The sequence below is a fragment of the Micropterus salmoides genome, unplaced genomic scaffold (genome assembly GCF_014851395.1).
Source record: "Micropterus salmoides isolate LMB-PRFRI ecotype aquatic unplaced genomic scaffold, ASM1485139v1 Ms_hic_scaffold_13, whole genome shotgun sequence".
Taxonomy (NCBI): domain Eukaryota; kingdom Metazoa; phylum Chordata; class Actinopteri; order Centrarchiformes; family Centrarchidae; genus Micropterus; species Micropterus salmoides.
Genome location: NW_024040374.1, coordinates 10,049,421 through 10,069,228, shown reverse-complemented (window position 1 = coordinate 10,069,228; position 19,808 = coordinate 10,049,421).

Here is a 19,808-nt window from a genome sequence, read left to right as displayed (position 1 = left end):
TAGCATTGTGTTTCTGCTTTGCAAGACCAAAATCTATGTTTTGTCCCCCTCACTTTTACTTTTACTTAAACTTAAGGGAGAAAAAAGAGAGAGTTTGCTCAAGGCAGGTGCAGCAAAGTGCCTCAATATTACGTTTCTTTTGTGCTGCTGTTATTTATAGCCTACCTGAAGACCGCAGTGAGGACGCCTGCAGCAGGGTGGGAAGTAACGCAAATTTGTTAAATAAATAAATAAAGTAAAATAAGTCACCTTTTCACGTTCCTTTTTTAAAACTGTACTTTTACTCTTTAGCCTACCCCAGGATTTTCTTTGGGCCAGTAATCTACTTTTAATTTCGCTACATTTTCCATTCATACCTTTATAACTTAACCAGTCTCTTATCTGCATTTTCTACTCTTTAACAAGCCGTCAAGTGAATCACTTTCACTTTATATTAACAGCGTATTAAAAGCATATTAAGTCTCTGCAGAGCAAATGAAGACATACTGTAACATGTCTGATGATCACTGGATTGATTCTGGTACAGTCCCCTCCAAAAGTATTGGAACGGTAAGGCAAATTCCTTTGTTTTTGTTGTTCACTGAAGACATTTGGGTTCAAAATCAAAAGATGAATATGAGACAAGAGTTCAGAATTTTAGCTCTCATTTCCCGGGGGGGCCCGTGGAGAACAAATGTGCAGAGTTATAAATGAAAGGGGCTTGCGGTTACGATGTGAAATGAATGTATGTCTATGGGAGTGTTATTTGATTTCCAAGTAATAGCGCCACCTAGTGGACGATTGACGCCAAATTTGACACAGCCCCTCCGGAGGGCATGCCAGATAAGGTCCCTGAGTTAGGTGTAGATCGGGCATTGCAAAGCTAAGGTCTGACATGACATCCTGTTTTTAGCGTTTCCGCAAAAATGTGTTAGCTTATAATTCGGCCGTTTTTTGTCGGATCAAAATTCCCTCTACAAACTTTCTTCGGCTCGGTCCAGAGATGGTCTGTGCCAATGAATTGGACTTGTGGCTTCGGAGGAGTTAATTAAAATAGGTTTGTCAGTTTTTGCGATGTAGTGAAAAAAAAGTTTAGGCGGAAATGGGCGTGGCCTATACCACAACGCGTGGATATAAGGTTTTTGATATCTGCCTTCGTAGGCGGGAGTTCCAAGCCCAAACGCGTTGACCTTGCTTATAGCGCCCCCTAGTGGTAGAAGTGTGTGTATTTTTGCGCCTTAGTTACTTGCAGGGGCTTGAACCTACCCTATGAGTTTCGCATCCCTAGCAGTTACCGTCTAGGCTGCAGCAGTGGAATTAGCGTCGGAAGAATAAAAAATAAATAAATAATAAAAAAAACAAGAACGATTACAATAGGGTTCCCTGCTCCGCTGGTACTGGGAACCGCGATGCCTTGCATTCGTGGGTTGCCCACTTCGGGCTTGGACCCCTAATAACATTTAATATTTGGTGGCATAACCCTTGCTTGCAATAACTGCCTCAAGTCTGCGACCCATCGACATCACCAAACTATTGCATTCTTCATTTGTGATGCTATTCTGGCTTTTACCTTTTCATCTTGTGGTGTGACTCTCCGAGTCGTATTCCAGCAGTGGATTGTGATACCTTCACCCCTGCACTGTGGAGATCGTTGGTGATGTCACTCACTGATATTTTGGGGGTTTTCATCACAGGTCTCACGACATTTCTGTCATCAACTCTTGTTTTCCTTGGCCGACCTGTTCGTCGTCTGTTGCTCAGTACACCAGTAGTTTCTTTCTTTTTCAGGACATTCCAAATTGTTGTGCTTGCTATGCCCAATGTTTGTCAAATGGCTCTGGTCGATTGTCCTTATTTTCTCAGCTTGACAATGGCTTGCTTTTCTCCCATAGACAGCTCTCTGGTCTTCATGTTGGTTTATCTTCTTTAACAGGAAATGCAGTCTTTATAGGTTTGAACCAAAGATCAAAACTTAGACTAGTCATGCAGAGCTATTTAATGTTTGGACAAAACAGTCCTGTTGGGCTTTACGCACGATGCACAGCTTCCTCTGTATGTAGGTTTACCCTGATTCAACAACAAGCTGCTCCTGTGTTACTGCCACAATAATTCTTTGCGTTTTACAGATTATTTAGATGCTTTAGGAATAATCAGATTGTATTGGCTGCCTGTGCTACTGCAAAGCAAGTGGTTTGGTTAGCTAAATGTACATGATAAGAGACAGGCAACAATAGTAGGTAGGCAGCAAACGTGATATTCTAAAGTGATCTTATCAGTACATTCATGGAGATTTAAAAAGGAAAATAATTGTATTAAACAGAAATAGCTAAATTACAGATAAGCAGACAGAAAAGCAAATTGCATTCCCTAGAAATAACCATGCTGGACATGGCTTCCTAACCTGATGCACAGCAGATGAAATATATTATTATTAATCTTTTACTCCAGTATGGGTTTCTACTTTTTCATTTAGTTTTTATGGGAGTAATTGTACTTTTTTTTGAGTACTCTACCTACAACTGGCCAGCGGCCCCAGTAGTAGCGCTGACATGGTGAACATGAGACAGAGTGCAGGGATGAGGGCAATAGCACAACACAGTCCAAAGCACCAGTTTATGGTAAGATTGATGATCATATGGCTTATATAGTTATCTACTCAAGGGCTCAGCTGAAGTGATTTCTTTACTTTAGGAGAGTTCGTTCTAGTTTTGTAAATGTATTTGTAATGGCTCATTAAGTTATGTACTCAAAAATTCTGAAGAATACAGGAGAATGTCATCAGAGTTTGCATTGAAGCCAGTTCTGTGTTCACAAACATTTGTTGCAGGGAGAGTCAGGGCCAAGTGAGACACAGTAAATATCAGTAAATAGACCGCTCACAAGTGTAACATTAGGTTAACTAAATGCATTTGTGCCTTGGCTAGCTCCATTAACTAGCAGCTGTTCCATGGTTTTTATGGAGTAGGGTTGGTGATCTTTAAAACAGTTTGAGGCCTCCAGGATAGCGTGCTTCTTGCATGTAAAGGTTTGTTCTAGTTTACTCCGATATTGAGTAGCTTCACAATTTCAAAAGTACTTCAGACATAGAGCATAATCTGGAGCAAATATTTAAACGCTCTCTCTTTCGCTGACTCCTTCCTGCTCTTATGCTTAGAGGCCAAGAGTGTTATAGCCTGGCTGTGTTCTTAAAACATAGAAATACATGATAGATGCTGTTTCTTCTCACGCAAACTTCTTTATCCCTTTTTTCTTTCAGTGAAAAGAAAGAAAACATTCAGCCATTTGCTTCAGGAGTGAGTGTCTTTATTATTTTCTGCCATGTTGTTAGCGTGTTTGAGGTCATTAGCTGTGTGTTTATGGTCTCCTTCCTCCTTTCTTCCCTTGAGTACCCCCCTCCTGCCGCACCCTCACTCCATTCTGTAGGTTCCCTCCACTTCACGCACCAAACTAACCCATCTCTCTGGGTCCTCCAACTCCCTCTTGGCCAGGGAGCAATGGGGGTGGGCACTGACTCTCTCCCCGTAATGAACTCCATGGGGACTGCTGTTCAGTTTCATCACAGTAACAATTGCTCCCATGGTGCCCTGAACACAGTAAAAACAAACAAAAGTAAATATCTGGAATTAATACACAAGTTGTTTGGCTATAGCCCCACCGTCATGGACTTCTCTGCTTCAGAGTTTAGAGATATTTATGTATTTTATTTATCTGCATTTTAGGTTTAATGTTAAAAAACACATTTTTGAAAAAGTGAGGAATAATGCAGTTTTTTTCCTGTTGTTTGCCATATGTCCTAAATCTATGCATCCCTAAGTCCATCTTGTGGTGAAAAGTCTTCACTGCAGTTTAGCGTTTAGTGGGGAGTCATTTTAAAATATATAAAAATGCTCTTTAGCAGACAGGAGCACACATACTTTGTACAACGCTAAAGTTTTAAGTTTATATGATTAAATGTGTCCATGCAAAAATTAAAGTATGAAAAGAAATATGGGACAAACACATGGGAAAATGCATCGTCAAAGCTTTGTAAAGATAGTTTAGTTAACCAACTAATATTCAACTAGTTCATGTTATGTGCAACACATGTGGCTGGAGTCTCAGACTTCATGAGAACAAGAGTACAGAGAAAGAGGAAGCCTTGCCCTCATTCTTTAAATAGGGTTTGAGATTTTACGGAACTTTAAAAGCATGGTGTATGTGTGTGTGTGCTTATGTGTAGATTGAAGAAACCGCACGGAAGAGATAGCAGAATAATCTCTCAGCTCATCATTTGTCCCAGGTGATCTCTGAGTGTTCTGAGGCAGAAAAATGGGGCCATTCCAGAGGACATTGACTTGGATCCCCCCCCCCCGTTTGTTTGTTTTGTTTTTAGAAGACTGGAATATCAATATTTTTTTCACATATGAAATAGCTTGTGGCGCATGCTTGGCAATGGCAGCCTGAGCTTCAAACATATTAGTTTGCTGGGAGAGAAGAATCACCAGGGACAGTCTCCAAACACAAGTGGGAACAGCAGCACAGTCCTGTTCATCATTTGAAAGCTGTTATTGTTTGAACTTGAGTAACTTTAAACAGGTTAAACTCATATTTATAATGAAACGGATGTCTTATAGGCCTGCTCGGTTTTTAGGTTAGAATATTTGTCAGCAGCTGCTCTCCAGGGAAAATGTTGTCAGGTTCAGGTAAAGAAAGACAAGGAAGCTACACCCAGCAGTCCACAACTGGCGTCAGTCATCAGCATTGTTCCTCCTGACACACATAACATATGTGAAGGCAGGCACACACAATAAACACCACACATAATAAGTATGTGTACGCTTGTGTAATGAGTGACTCTTGCTCTGCATGTCCGTAATCTGCAACCACCAGGCTATCACAGAGGGGGCACAGTAAAGTACAAGCAGCCGGCAGTGAGCTGAGCCAAAATAAAAAAGCCAAGTGGCTCACTAAACCAGTCAGGGGCTCTTAAAAGGCACGCACTGCTTCTCCCTCATCTGTCCACCAGCCCTACAGGGGGTTTATATAACGCCGGCCCGCAAAACTAAACTTGGAAGCTTCGGTCCAGCCTTCCGGAACGGCGTTTTCACAAACTGTAAACTATTGGAAACAAATGCCGTCTTAAACGTGTTCAAAAGAAACCTGATCCTCAGAGACACTTTACAGGTGGCCGGGGGTGTGTCAGATGTAGACAGCCCTCCCCAACAACACGTGCGCGCGCACACACACACACACACACACACACACACACACACACACACACACACACACACCACTGCTGTTTTTTGCTTCCTATGTGAGACTATAGTCGCCACACTTCCTTCCCTCTGCTGACCAGACTACTGCCTGTAAATAGAGAAAGATGTCAGGTCTGGTCTGTGTACGTGTGAGTGTGAGTGTGAGTGTGAGTGTGAGTGTGAGTGGGTTTATTACTGATAGTGTTGGGATGTCTTCCTTTTGGGGGGGGGGGGGGTATATTAGTACATATTAAAAGAAGGATTAAATGCTCTCAAACACTACCGGTAGATTGTTTACACAATTGTTTACTTCCTAATGTACAAGTGCGATATAATTGTATGTAAAAATATGACTACTATTATACTAAAATTATGTATATGGTTTAATATCAACAAATTACTTTTCTTTCTCTGAAGTATATCACTGCATTGATAACAACATTATATCCAATAAAACACATTTGCAATTTTAAGTTTATTCATGCATTAATCCTGTGCTCGAGGACCTGATTTGCATAATGCTAATTTGATCATCTAAACATTTAAGAACAAATCAAATATTTAGATCCTGCTGACAACATGCAACACACTGTTTCAGTCAAACTTTATTATCTTGTATACTTTTTTTTGGTGATAAACATCAGGCCGGTTTTATGTCCTCTAAAGTCTCCTATATTTCAACCGTATGCCAGACTTCCGAAAGGATTTCCCTCACTGTCACAAGCACATGTGCTCGACTCTAGTAAAATAAGCACTCTGACCATAAACTTGCCAATGAGCTGTCCCCAAATAACCACATCTGTCAACTCAACTTAAATAGGCCCTAAAGAGTCACTTTTAAAGATGAAGGGACCTTAGTGGCTGCACGTAGACTCAGTCAGGGATATTATCTCTGCCATGAAATAAAAGAAAGTAGATATCATGAGAAACGTTCATGCTCTGCATCAGACTAGGACTACAAGATAGTTCATTGTTTTCATTTTTTAAATAAAACAATGTTAGTTCTTAGCTAAAATAATGTACCAGTTTAAGATGCCTTCTAAATCAATACATCATTTTTTCAAAGTTAAACCATATACTGATGCAACATTATGTAATACTGCGGTTTCTTTCTAATTACGATGTTACTATTACTGACTTTGTTTTTATTACCAGCTAAGTTCAATTTAAACCATCACACAACTTGAGCACATAGGCAGTTCTGCATCTCACCTCATAACAGTAAAGCCCTGGACAATAAAGTGATTGCTGGTCTCAAATTTAGGCCATGCACTTTGCCTCTTAGGAGTGATTTAAACACAGCTGCCGTGAGATGAGCGGAGACCCTGTACGCAGGGGAGAAGAGCTTTGAATGAGTGTGTGAAATGAAGGGGGTGTCTACTTGTACCTGGCCACACTGTGTTTCATTGTTCCCACGGTCCTCTCTCTGCTGTAGCCAACCCCTCCACCCCCTGTATCCGATCCCCTGCCTCCTGAGTACACTGACTGTACCTCCTCTGAAATTATGGAAACAAAATGTCCTCCTAAAACTAAGGTTTAAAGGTTGCTGAGGAGGCAGGAGAGGAAAGATGAAGGAGCACACAGGGAGTTGGGGTTGCTGTCAGCATATCCTAGACAAGTTTTTGACATCAACTTTAAGATGAAGCTTAAAAATGAGGCTTAAGACGAGGCATTGTCTGGTAAAATAACAGTATTACTATCTGAACCTGAAAGACAGGCGAGGAGCCAGACGCACTTTTTCATACATCAAAAAAAAAGAGGATAAAATAAAAACTTGGATGATCGTGAAATGCCGTCTGTTCTGGATATAATCAATAGCTAAAGAAGAATCCAGTTCAGGGTTGTCTCTCATATTTCAATCCCTGCTCTTCTGTGATCAATAAAAGTGAGCTGAAATCAAAGCGGGCCCTCTTTACTATTGTCTATTCAACGTTAGCAGACAAAGACTGAGGAGCCTTTGATCGCCCTGTCTGCAGGGCCCACAGCGAAACACAGACCCCATCCTCCCACTCCCACCCACCACCTCCAGGTGAGCAGTATGTGAGCGTGTGTGTGTGTGTGTGTGTGTGGGTGTGTAGGGTAACCAAAATAATTTTTGCACACATACACAAGCGCACACACACAAAACAAAAGCACTTTTTATAGGAATCACAGAGAGGGAAGCTATAAGGTTGTGTTGTCAGCTGGCAGGTCATCACACAAGTTGCTGGCCACTGTGTTACAGTCTGTTACATTGCTGTGCAGTTCATGGCTGTACTGCATTCAGTGGACAGTTTTGTCCTCCTCTGTTGTCTTCCTCTAGTTTTGTTCTCTTCTGTCTTGTCCTCTTTGTTTTGTCATATTCTGTCCTACTCTGTTTTACCTCTTTGTTCCTGTCATGTCCTCTCCTGTTGTCTTCACTTTGGTCCTTTTTTTGGTTTTGTCTTCTTTTGTCCTTTTCCATCATCTGTTTTGTCTACTTCTTCCTGCCATGTCCTCTTCCATCTCTCTGTCTTGTGGTGTTCTGCTCAAATTTATTTTGTTCTGTCTCAACCATATTTTTTGTCCTATTTTATTCTCTATGTTGATGTATATTCTTATGTCCTGTCCTGTCCTCCTCTGGTTTGCCTCCATGTCCATGGCCCCTTCTGTTTTTTTTGTTTTGTTTTCTTCAAATGTGTCTTCTTCTTTTCTGTCTGAAATACTTTAAGTCAGAAGTCAGAAAAGGACAAATACTTTGTCCTCTTCTGACTTCTTCTGTCCGGCCCCCTCTGATTTGTCCTTTCTGTCCTAATTTCTGTCCTAACTCTCCTCTTTTGATTTAACCTATTTTTTTCTGGTCCTTTCTGTCACTTCTGGTTTGTCCTTTTTATATCCTGTTCCATCCTGTTATTTCTGAATCACTATATTACTCTAATCTATTAGTTCTCTTCTATCATGTCCTCTTTTACTTTTCTTCTTCATTCTTTTCATTCCTTGTAAGTCAATTGAAGCCCACTTAATCTCTTCCCTTTTCTCTCTTCTGTCTTTTTGCCACCTTGTTCCTGTCATGTTCTCCTCTGTTTTGACTTCTTGTATCCTGTACTCCTTGCATCCTGAATTCTCCTGAGTTTTGTTCCCTTTTATCAGTCCCAATTGTCTTCTTTTGTCCTGTCTAGTCCACTACTTTTCTGTTCCCTTTTTTGTTCTCTTCTTTTTGGATTTGTCTTCTTTCGTTTTGTCATGTCCTCTTCAAATTATTATTATTTTTCGTTCTTTTATTCATCTGCATTCTTGTCTTTTATCTTCTTTCCTGTCTTTCTGTCTCCTTCTACTCCTCCTGTCCACTTTGGTCTTGTTCCGATCTGTCCTTCTCTTCTCTCCTGTCCTGTCCTGTCCTGTTCTCTTCTGTTCATCCTCTTCTTTTCTGTTTCCTCCTCTGTTTTGTCTTCTTGTTTTTGTCTGTTTGCTTTCTTTTGTCCCTTCCTCTTCCGATGTGTCTCCTTCTGCCTTGTCTTATCCTCTTCCATCTTTTTCTGCCTTGGCCTCATCTCTTCTCTGCCGCTCTACTGTGTTCCATGTTCTCTGACAGCTCAGAGGAGACACCAAAGCAGCAGGACCCTCCAACTCTCAACATGCACCTTGTTTACGAGTCATAAACGACAGACAGCCCCGCTGGTGCCTCCTGTGTCAGAAAAGGGGAGTGGAGGATCTGCTCGGGTTGAACACAAACACAATCTTATGATGACAGCCCACATAAGCACACTGAAGATGAGCTTATTATATCAAGGCTCACCAGTGCACGCAGGTGCAGATTAAATCTGTTGCTCTCTCCATCTGGCCACATGAGTGCATCACCACAGAGTAAAGGCACGTGAGTGATTGTTTATACAAACATCAGGGGGGTTGTGAGATGATTAACGGAAGAGGGAAAAAATGCTGAATTGTATAAATTTTTAGGACTTTTGTCTAATCTTTGCATTTTTTTAAAGAAACATTAGATAATTACACCGTCTTGGGCTTCAAAAAGTAAGTTGTTGTATTTTTTTACTTGTAACTACAGCTGTCAGATAAATGTAGTGCAATACGAAGTACTAAATCTCCCTTTTTAATGTGGCAGAAAAGAGGTATAAAGTAGCATAAAATGGAAATACCATACTATAGTTAAAGTGCACTTAATTACAAGTAAATTTACTTTCCACACTTTCCACCACCCTTTTTGTATCTGTGTGTATGTGTGTTTACTTGCCTGTGTACTATTGCACTGCAAACCACATGACATGCATTTACCCAAAACTCTTAATTAACACCCTTGTCTCTGCTCCGTCACCATGACCAGAAAAGGTAACTCTCCCACTTCTCACCAGCCTCTTCTCACCATTCTACCTGCTTGTTCTCTACCTTGCTCATCTGACACATTCCTGTGTGTGCAATTGGAAATCAACAGTGCAAGTGCGAGTGTTTGTTTGTTCTGTATGCTTGTTAAATGCGCTGTCACTGAGGAGCTGAGGACGGAAATGGACAGAAAGTCAAATTAAAATTGTGTACATTTCCTTTTCGCATTGTAGAAAAGGTGGAATCGAGTGACGTTTCATCAGCGAAAGTCATAAACAGAAAAGTTTAGAAAGTCACGTCCACAAAGCCAGAGGGGACTGTTTTATTAATTATTTATGAAGCGTGGCGCCAGGTCTAATAAACACTGAGATGTTATTTAGATGCCTCAAAATTAATAGACGTTGTGAACTTTATAACATTCCTCTGTCCCGTTGTTGTGTAAGTCAGTGTAGATGTTCAACGCAGAATAAGAATCATGTGCATTTATGCAAGTGAACAAACATGAGGCTGGACGTGTGTTTTGTGCATTTGTTTAAAGGCCAATATTAGCATACAGCGACAGACAGGCAGAGCCCTGACTTCCATTCAAAATCCCCGGTCTGCACTGGATTCTCTAGTCAATCATCCAACACCTTTGAAATTGAACCAAGGCAGACAGTGAACCTTTTTAAATCTGGGTGAAAGGTTATAACCTTTCAGCCTATAGCTTTTCCTGTATTGTGGTAGTGGAGGGGCCTTGGTGAGCAAAGTAGGGAAATAAGAAGATAAAAAAAAGTTAAGAACTCAGAGGCAGAGCAAGTTTTCCTCTCTCTATACGCCTAACCTTTAAGCCTAGTGCCCCCTTGTGACTCCTAGATTCCTGATTAGTTTACAGTATAGTCCCAAATCAGCATAATAAAGCGTGTGATGAGGCTGATGAGATCTAACAGTCTGCTCTTGTTTACCCCGTCGCAGCACCAGCTCCTCTGCATGTGTGTGTGTGACCTCGAGGCACCGAGTCACTTGATGCGTCTTGCATCTCTCTCTAACACACATTCACACGCACACACATACACAAACACCCACACTACCCCCCCACTGGTAGAAATCCTAGTTGTGCTGCCGGATCTCAGCGGAGGCCGGGAATCCACATCCCCTTTAGGCTAGTCCTGGGGTGCATTTACACACACACACACACACACACACACACACAACACACAGAAACAAACACAAGCCCATAAATACATGCATGTGCACATACACAGACACTCGCTGTATCTTAATGAGAGAAGGAGATGGTACTATGAAGGCGACAGCAGAATGAAACCTACTCACCAAGGACTGACCTGTGGTTCAGGGGCGGCAGCAGCTCGGCGGGGAGCTCCTCTCCCAGTGCTGATCAGAGGGCTGCACCGCCGAGGCTGCTCACGCTGACGGCGCTGGAAAAACCAACTGATTAAACGCCACTGTCGCCTCAGCTCAGCTGCTATATGGAAAGAAAGCTTCCTCTCTTTTATAATTTTTTTTTCACTCACTGTTTGTTTGTCAGTCTCCTTTGTTTTCTTTGTCCTCTGCCGAGACAGCGGTGCCGGTGGATTGGAGCTGTGAGCGTGAGGGATTTGTGCGTAATTAGCTGAAACGCTCACCCAAGCAAGCACAAAAAGTTAAATTTTAAACTTTTTTGAACTATACTCCCTTTTAACGGTATTTCACTGACACTCTGCTTCTCTTCCAAGATCAAAACCTTGCTTCATGGTGGAAATATATTTTATTTGAGTCTTTGGAGTACACGGACAGCAAAACAGCGCTGCCAACTTGCAAGTCCCATTAACAAGTTGTGCAAACTTAAAATTGTGCAAAGCGTGTGCATGCAAAAAACCCACAACTGTGTGAGTATATGAATATATTGATGAAATGTTAACAGAGTGACAGACAGAGTAATTGGATCCACTGACCACTGTTTTAAAATGGTGTTATCCCACCCTGTCCTTTATTTATTATATTACTGTTTTTCAGATAGGTAGTATCTGTGAAGAGTTTGGGCATGGAGGCTTTAGGGATATTGTTTGACTCAGTTAGGTTTCAAAAGTTAATTTTCAAAGCAATACTTTCTAAACATTGATATAACTAGAAAAATATTGAATTTAATGGAACTTCCAGCAGCTGACCAATAGAATGATCCAGTTTATAATTAGATATGAGTGAACAATGAGAGGCGGTATACAGGAGACACATGAGACAAAGAAGACAATAAAGCTTTGGGTCAGAGGTTGATGGCAGCCTGGCCTGGCCTGCTTACCACGCCTCTCCATGTGTAGCCAATTCACAGTTCTCTGGACCACAGAATAGTGATTCTCTGTCTGCGTTTGGCCATATATGGTTTGGATGTAACATTGTTGAATGTGGAGACATTCTGGCACACATGAAGGGTTAGAAGACTCTGCCCATTATCTGTGCCCTCTGGCCTAGTTGGGCAAATCATCCAAGGATGGGCAGCAACTCTGCCAGCCTGGGGCCAGACTTCGCTGACTGCCAGCCCCCTCGTGCCACATGTACAATGTCAGCAAGCCTTTGTAGGTTGGTCTCAACAAAGCTGTGCAATGGAGTGCAAAACAATTAAGCTTTTTTTTTTTGCGATAGAATCATAAAATGAAACGATTATCAATTGATTTGAAAAAAGTAAAAAAAAATGTATGAAATATTGGGATATGACATGAGTACAGTGGTTTGCTGAGACAGGCAGTTGCCCTCCACCCTACTGTACTTCTCGCCCTTGACTGCCACAGTTTGGCCGGGGGCTTCGCTGGCCAGAATCGACAGATCATGGAAGGGCTGGAGGAGAGACAGGACAGGGGGAAACAAAGGAGGAAGCTCATTGCCATGCCCTTGAATGACGGACAGCTGCTCTAACAGACAGACAATGGCCACCTTGCATATCCAGCCAAGTGAACTTTTCACTGATCTTCTCCACTTTTGTCTGCCATTTTTTGTAATTTGAAAGTTAGCCCCTCTGATTTCAAAGTCACTGTCCAGCCTTTGCCCCTGCTGTGACAGCTAGCAGAGACGCGAATATCTCTAGGCAAGAGAGAAAGAGAGACAGAACATTATCTCGTTTGGGCCCACTGGCAGAAGACAGAAGGAAAGGAAGAATAAGGAAGGAAAAGGGAAGGAAAAAAAACCCCCGAACAGGCAGGGGCAGCTTCAGCAGGATAGGGAAGCAAGGGCTGGCAGCACAAAGAATGGTCCTCCTTCTGTTTTTCAGCTCCATTAATATCTGAGCTGGAGCCTGCATATATCCTCATTCATTATTCATGAAGCGACCAGGAAAGAACGCAAACGGGAGGAAGGTGGGAAAGCAAAGGCCAGAGATAGTTCCAATCAGCCTCAGTTTAAATGACACTGAGTGACAGAGCCTAGGGTTTTATGTCGCTGTTCAAATGAGACACTGCGCTAAAAGGTCCACATTGGCCCACCGTTAATGACCAGCACGATGTATTATAGGCTGCACCACTCATAAAGCTAGCTACCACACTGGGTAGCAAATATGCCCAAACTAACATATCATGGTTCTACATGGAAGCACTGTCTGAACACTATTACATACTTTACTAACCTGAACATGACATCAGCTAAAGAGCAACTACATTTTTAGAGGCTTGCAAAAAACGCAAAGGGACTTTTATTTATGTTACGGTTTTCACTTATCAGACCACTATGACTATCTGAAAATATGTTAGATGTGACAGACGTATTGTACATGACTCTCAAATGAACTTCACACCACACTGTTACAGTTAAAGAATATGTTCATTACATTCTATTTTGTTCTTATGTGAACAAATCCAATGAAAACACCAAAACCAACACTGAATTAATGCCACAAAAGATTTTCCTCATTTTCCTCTGTGCCATAGACCTCCATTGTTGTCCAGAAATGATTAAAAACTCACAACTGAGCCACACTGTTGCAGTGGGTGACATTTCAATGAACATGGGCCCTGTAGTTTATTTTGAGTTAATCCCACATACACCATCCTAATAAAAAAAAGAAATACTTCCTAGAGCATCAAATGTGTATTTATCCTCTGTATCTATCCCTAAACTACATTATTAACAAAACCTATCAATTGTGCAAAGTGTATTGTTTTATTCTTTGGGAAGAATTCCTAACATATCGGCTGTGTTTCAGTATTCTTTTTTAAACCGTAAATCTGTTTTATGATTATGTATTTCATCCGGTTACTATTAATACAATTCATTTTTTCCTTTGTGTGCTTAAACATTCTTGAATTGAACTGAATTTGATGCTTAGTCAGATCAGTGAAACCACTGTCCCTCAGGCACTGATGTCACTTTAAAAATGCCACACGCCTACCAGGATCATTGTTCAGAGATTAGTGAACAAAAATGAAAACAAGCCTTCAATGAATATGTTACAGTAAAAGGGAATTTTTAAGCAGAATGTATAGTAAGCACATTGCAAAAGACTCAAAAATATTTTATCATCTCATGGGGCATTTGGTGAGTATGCCTTCACTGTCTGTGTGTGTGTGTGTGTGTGTGTGTTTTCCTGAAGTCTCAGAAATGGTAATGCCCTTAACCCCAATGCAGGGAAGACTTAACAGTTGGTATTGACTTTGTGAACATTTACCATTGAGAATTCAGACTATTCAATTCTATTTCAACTGAGGGCTGCAGACGGAGAGGGAGGAAGTCCCTAGGCTCCATGTTGCTCACACACAAACAGACACACAATTGTATACACAAGCACACAGCCGCACACACACTCAGACTGTGTGTTGAATGTGTTATTCTCCAGTGATATCGACTCAATCGGATTTTAACCCCTCTCTGCTGGAGCCGTACAGAAACAAACGCTCTCAACATAACAAAGGCTGTGTGTGTATTTTGTGTGTGTGCGCACACTCTGCCTGTATGTGTGTACTTTCTGGATTGCTGTTTCAGCTATGTAGCCCTTTGAATAGCCGCCACACATGGGAGTACAAATGTGCCACTTCCGTCAACATAAATCAAAATAAAACAATAATCTTCATTTTTACATGTTGAAATCTTCTCTGCCCTTAAAGGAATGGTTCAATATTTTTAGAAATTCGCTTACTCGCTTTCTAGCAAAGAGTTTCATTACAAGATTGATGGATGACTTTGCTTAGTAGGCTACAGCTCAGTACAAAGACTAGAAACAGTGGAAACAGCAGGCTTGGATCTGCTGGACTATTTCTTCCAAGGGAGCAGTAACTTCTCGAGTGTCCACTTGTTCTCTTGTGAAGAAATAGCTTGGCAAATAACCCCTGTAAAAGGGTTATCTTTGCTGTTTCGTTTTTGGGTTTGTGCGTATTAAGTGCATATTATAGAAACGAGATAAAACATATTAACTAGTGAGCTTCAGAGGTTAGCGGATTTTGTTACCGTTGCACAATCCCAGGCTAGCAGTTTCCCGTTTCCAGTCTTTGTGCCAAGCTAAGCTAACTGTCTGAAGCCTTATATTTAACAGCCAAATATGAGAGGTATACATCTTGTCATTTAGATAACTCTCTGCCAGAAAGAAAATATGCGTGTTTCCTAGAATGTCAAACTATTCCTTTAATGTTTGACTAATTTCACTGTGCAATGACATGATTTTTTATACTCCATACTTCCTTAACCATCCTAAATTATTTTTTGCTTCTCTGACTTTTCTCACGGTGGACTCTGAGGTTTTCTGTCCTTAGCCATTTTTCAGTCTCTGGCCTGTTCTTAAACGTTATCCATGCTCTCTGTGGATTGATTCCACACGGCCACACATCCTACCAGGACACCCCACTTCAACCACCCACCCACCCACATCATTTATACATGTGAGCATTAGGACTTGTCACAGCCTCTCAGTCAGGCCCTTTATCAGTCCAGGCCATAGATTCTCATTAAACGGGTGAATCCCCAGTCCCTGACACTTTAGCCATCACATGTCCTCTCTACCATCCCTCCACCACTGGCCATTTGTCCAATCCAACTGGACAGATAGTGGTGGAGCGAACTGTGCTATTGTTTGCCTCTCACAATGCGAGTGTGGCATTTCTTCACTTCTATCATGTCATACTGGCAAGCAAGCACTTTTAAGCTGCTGCAAGAATACACAAAAAGATACCTCTCATTCCAAAATTAGTCAAAAATCTCATCCTGAGCCAAAAAAGTGTATTGCATGTGCGTCAGTGAATCTCTGCTTACTGTAACTTGACTGGACGATTGGCTAATCAGTTTAACCAGTGGTCAAACACGGTCAGGAGATAGCCAGTGCTTTGTGGTCACTAGATAAGAGGCGCTACTCCTCGAAGGCTGGAGCTAGCTGCCTCGTTAGTGCTGGGTCAGTGAACTGCCGTCCAGATTTCTAAATGGCCACTCAAAGCCCAGAACTGGAATAGTGTGAGTATGTGTGACTGGTGTTACTGCTTTCTCTCTGGACTTTCTCACCGAAGGCTCACTGTTTACCACAGTTAACCAAGTCCCCTTAGCGTGTTTGCACAGGGGGAAAATGTTTAATAGAGTGTTTGTATATGTTTGCTGTTGCTGATTATGGCTGAGCTGCTGTTTTTTCACCTTCTGCTGGGGCAGTACACACACTCCTGAGGGGCTTTGTTGTAAAATTAAAGCAGGTAAATATCAGCAGCATACAGTATTTAGTAGGCCTGAATAGAGGAGTCCTCACACTCTTCCAGCCCCTTGACCCTGTGTCTCTCTCTGTACATACACGCACACACACACACACACACACACACTTATCTCCAGTCCCTGACCCCCACAACAGAGAGACAGTGAGGTCTGTACTGGGCGGCTGCTGGATTGACTGGCAGTTCATGTGTCCACAGAGAGACAGAGCCAGTGTGTGTGTGTGTGCTATGGAGGCTCAGTCTGGAAGCAGAAAGCAGGATCTCCTGGGAGGACAGGATGTTGGGTCAGGAAAAGAGGAAAACAAGAGCGGAGGAAGAGAAGAGGAATTGGAGAGATATGTACACGGAAGACATGAATGTGTGTGTGTGTGTGTGTGTATGTGTGTGTGTGTGTGTGTGGTGGGGGGTTGTGGGTGGGGGTCTGTATGTGTGTGTGTGTGTGTATGTGTGTGTGAAATGTAAAAAATGGATGCATCCTCCACCTCCTGCTGCATCAGGTATATCTGTTTGTTTCACAGCCACATACAAACTATAGCATATGTATGTATGTGAGGTGAATCTGTGATAGATTTTGATTTATACATGTATATCCATGAACATATGATACATGCCATGATATGATATATATATATATAAATATAAATATATATATTTGATATTATACATCAGCATTTAATGGCAGCAGGACGGCGTGAGCTACCACATTTTTTCACCTCAGTTTGAATGCACCAGATCTGTCACTACACGGGGGGTAGAGAGAATGTCATGGAGGAGGTATGTCTTTCTTCATCGTATCCATCCACATAGTATTTTAATTGGGTTTTCTCTCCTCCACGGAAAAGAGAGAGGGAACAGAGGTGAGAGGAGGAATGAATCATGAAGGGGTGGAGGAGGGAGAAAACGTGCTGCTCTGGGTTTCCATCTTAACCTCCCCAGCTATGCCGTATCACCATTGTGGCCCTCACAATGACTACACACCAACACACACATCTATGCATGTGCACTTCAGCTAGCCCTTGCTGCTAGTGTGTGGTGTTGTGTGTTTGTATTGAGCCTTATTGAACAATGGTGTAGTAGACATTCCTTCTGTGTTAGATAAGGCTGCCTCGTAGAAACATAATAATACTGCTAAACCCAAACCGTCTCCCAGTGACTGTCAAAAACTGCCTGAGCAATGGACAAACCGATAGAGCCTGGGAAATGGGACAGAGGATGTCTAAGAGAGAGTAGATGTGTGTGCATGTGTGTGTGTGTGTGTGTGTGTGGATAATATGTATGTATGTCTATATAAATATGGGAGTGTGTGTGTGTGTGCATGTGTAGTATGTTGATGGTTGATGTACAGGCCTGGAGGGCAAACGCTCTAGGCTTCTCTCGTTAAGAACCTGTCAGTCATCGGCAGAGAGGAACCAAAAGGAGTCCAAATCGCAACACTGAGCGCGTGTGTATGTGTGTGTACACGTGTTTGTGTGTGTATAAAATGCATTCAGTCACTTGGCTATTCCCAAAAACAAGCAAGGAGAGAGATGTGTGTGAAAATGGGGAACGGCTGTGGTGCAACATGAAGCCACACTGCCCTCCAGTGGTTTTCAGTTGCTTCACCAACACAGATGTCTGTTGTGAAACTCCAATGGTAGAGGCTCACTTTGTTGATTAAGTAACAGAACATGAGGCCTGCTAAGTTCACTGTGAAGGTTTGTCAATTGGAAGAAATGTAAAATATTTTTCTTTAACAAAACCAGAAAGCTATGGTTTTATGTAAATAGTATGCCCAGCAGAGAGGAAGCATAAGTAAAGCTTGGCAGTGTTACAGTGTGCAATGACTCTGTGCACTACAGAGTGCAGACAGGAAGGAAAAAGAGGAAGCGTAAAAGAGTTGTTCTGACTCTAATCTTTTAATCTCTTCACTGCCCATTTGATACATACAAGTTGTCTCTATTTAGTAAGTTGTATAGGAGAGGTCAAAAGCTTGATTAATATATATTATCAACTTAAAGTGAGAATTGACAAAAGTCACTTTCTACATTTCTAGTGTTTAAGCATGACCGGTATTTTAAAAACTGCACTGGGATGTTAATTTCAAATGTTTTTTGTTTGTAGTTTGAAGAGCTGGATGTTCAGTGCTACCGGCAGTACTAACCACCTACATCAACATTTAACAAAAGATGTCATTCAGCACCTACTGGATTTCTATTTCTATTTCAATTTATTTATATTTCTGAAATTAAGTGTGAAACAAAAACACAGCTCTTTTGGAACAGTTGAGCACAACCTTTATGATTTTGATTATCTTTGACCCAACTTTAATATCATGTACTTTCCTTACCCTAACTTTATCTAAAATAAATAATTTCAAACAGAATAATCATAATTCAGTTATGGCAGAAGTAAAAAAAATATGTGATCTATATGTGGTCTTTCAAGTTTATTCAAAACTTCAAGTTTTGATCACAAAATATTGTATTAAAAGTGACACACAGCAGGATTGCCACTGAATAAATTATTGTTTTAATAATAATAATAATTGTTTTGCTTACAGTTGCATCATGACTGCCAACTTTATAATACCCATAAAATCATCTTTAAACAATGTTTAAAGTGTTAAAAACTTGTGTTGAGAAAGCTACAGGCACATGTTGAAAATGGTGAACTGCAGAATGACAACATCTGAAACTCTTAACCCACATACAACGTGTAGATGCATCGTGCAAAGAGTGGAGGGAAAATTGCGTGCATCTGGGTGTAACACACACACAGGCATACATATCGCTTACAATCCATTTTTATCACACCTCCCTGTGGTGACAGCTGTGACTGCATACAGGAACTTACAGCACTAACTTCATTAGAGACTCTATGGCCTCCCACCTCCACTGTCCGCTCTGCCATTGTAAGGAGCTTTTGACATTTTACAATGATGAGGAGAAGAGAGAAGGAGACAGGAGAGGAAGCTAGATAAAGCTTTTGAGCAACAACCCAACATTGTAGAACTTGAAGAAATTGGGGAAGCTGTGACACAGTTTCTCATCTAAACCACACCTCTTCCTCAACCCCTACATAAACATCCAGAGCTCAAAATAGAGGCCAGATAAATTTACTGTTAACACCAACAAGTATGTTCAATCTCACCACACAATAGCTGGAATTCATTGAAAACTACATGCCCTGACTCAGTATACTATGTGTGTGTGACATTTACTTTAGCTGATTGATAACAGAGGACGTTTCAGTTATACTTTTAGGCTGATTCTTTTTAATTCTGTACACACTTGTAATAGCTGCGGGAATGCACCTAATCTAAGGTAAGATCAGTATTTCCCCCTGAAATCTAACCAAACAAAGGAAGTTCTGTTTAGTGGGAGGAAAGACATCGTCTAGTTTCCCTTCACCTTGATGCTCTCTGATGGATGTGAAACAGGGAGCTGCTACTAAAGAGCCCATTAAGCCTAGCCCGGGTTTAAGGTAAAGGTTAAATAGAAAAATATCAATGTGACTACAATAATGTCATTTAATTTCAGTTTGAAAGCTTATTTCTGCTAAAGTGTAAGCTGTGATTCCCTCAGCTTACCATGGTGTGCATCAAAAGCATGTTTTCACCTACACACACATTAAACCGAATGTTATAGTTTTAGGCCTGTTATGGAAATAATGTACAATG